Raw genomic sequence first — 1,925 nt, 5'->3', positions numbered from 1 at the left:
CCGCCAAGACCATGTCTTAACTGACGTTGTGATGCCAACTGAAGAAAAACCAACTCGTAATTATATGGATTGGTACATATCGGTTGGATTTGAGTTCATCGCCGAGGATATGTACCTATATGACCCACACCAGGCAACTTACACACTAGAAAGCTCAACATCTAACCCCTAACTACATTGTCAGACTGGCTACTCACAACCCCCTATCCATCAAAATTTCTGGTTCACAAACACATAAACCTACAACCCTAACATGCCAAACACCCAACCACAATACCAAGAGCATACCACGTACCACCACCAACAAGTAGATCATCATCAAGACACTCAACATTGCTATGCACCCAACACACCACCCTATCATAGCCGCCTTAGCCAAAACACTCAGTGATCATTTAACATCAATCGTCCCTCCTCCTACTATAGCCAAGAAGCCCAAACATCTCAAAACTAAAACCTCTAACAACCATATGTCTACCAAACACCACAACAATCATTTCAACATTTCCTCGATGCATCATTCACACTAGTGTCTCCCTTCAATCGTCCTGGTCTCCCTCCAACAACTCAAACACAGTCCAACTACTCTGGCATAGGTCATGAACTCAGCTATGGTGGTACCCCTTCGATGCATACACAAGACTACGCTGATTTGTCTGATTATCTGAGGCAATCTCCTGCAGTTGGTGGTGATGTCCCTGGGCCCTCAGATACTCAAACACCTGGAGTGAATCATCAACGTGGATTACGGTCACGAGTTCGGGTAGCTATGGGATGTGGGACCGGAGACCGGTTAGGTGATCCTGGTCATCGACATTAGTCTTTTTTGTGTAAACGCGTATTAATATTAATATGAATTGGTCTGATTTCGATTTTATCTAAAATGTACAATATTTTTAAAAAAAATCTGAAACACACAGGTGTCAGACCAATTGGCGTCTCCTTTAAAATTTAACACACATGCGTCAATTGGATTAGCAACACTAGGTGCACTAGTCAATTCAATTGGCGTCTCCTCTCTAAGTTTAAGAGAATACGTCAATTTATCTGACGCCTCCTCTTCAAATTGAGTATTTTGGAAAAATAATCTATTAAGAATGTTTTAAAAAAATAGAATTATTTGGATAAAAAATTCAAGAATATGAAAAAACTCCAAAAATATCAAACAACTTAAATAACTAAAATTTGATATTAGTAAATTATTTTTAAATAGAAAATTTTATCAATTAAATAATTGGGTCATATTCAAAGAATACGTCAATTTATCTGACGCCTCCTCTCTAAGTTTAAGAGAATACGTCAATTTATCTGACGCCTCCTCTTCAAATTGAGTATTTTGGAAAAATAATCTATTAAGAATGTTTTAAAAAAATAGAATTATTTGGATAAAAAATTCAAGAATATGAAAAAACTCCAAAAATATCAAACAACTTAAATAACTAAAATTTGATATTAATAAATTATTTTTAAATAGAAAACTTTATCAATTAAATAATTGGGTCATATTCAAAGAGACAGTACTAATAAAAAAAAAGTTTAGAAATAGAATTGGAGGTTGGATCAGGAAGGCCCGCACTTGTGAGTTCTGCAAAGTAAACAGCGTCAACACAAGACCAGCCTATCACCCTTCCAAAAATTATTGCATCATAATGATGGATGCTGCAACCAGTTCCCACTGATTACTTTGTTTTCCTTACTCATTAGTTTAAGGCAAGTTTGAATCAAGCTGCAACCTTCGTATTTATGCATCTCAGTTTGTCCACTAAAACCAAACACAAACGATGTGGGACTAAAGACCAAAGCATCCTCAGGCCATTTCCAAGTAAAAATATGTTGCACTATTAGTAGATTTGAAACATAACACTTCTAAACAAAAACATATTTCATATCTGACACGTGCCGGTTTTCGACACAACACCGACACA

General features: G+C 36.5%; 1 non-coding gene across 1 annotated transcript; it reads right to left on the bottom strand.

The window, feature by feature from the left end:
* Positions 1-1,561: 1,561 nt before the first annotated feature.
* LOC127132882 (U12 minor spliceosomal RNA) lies at positions 1,562-1,714 on the bottom strand. The gene has a single exon (XR_007806887.1). It is a non-coding gene; the product is annotated as a U12 minor spliceosomal RNA (small nuclear RNA).
* Positions 1,715-1,925: the final 211 nt, after the last annotated feature.

The sequence above is a fragment of the Lathyrus oleraceus genome, chromosome 3, assembly GCF_024323335.1.
Source record: "Lathyrus oleraceus cultivar Zhongwan6 chromosome 3, CAAS_Psat_ZW6_1.0, whole genome shotgun sequence".
Lineage (NCBI taxonomy): Eukaryota > Viridiplantae > Streptophyta > Magnoliopsida > Fabales > Fabaceae > Lathyrus > Lathyrus oleraceus.
The sequence above is the reverse complement of the archived record's forward strand: the minus strand, read 5'-3'. Positions and strand labels throughout refer to the sequence as shown.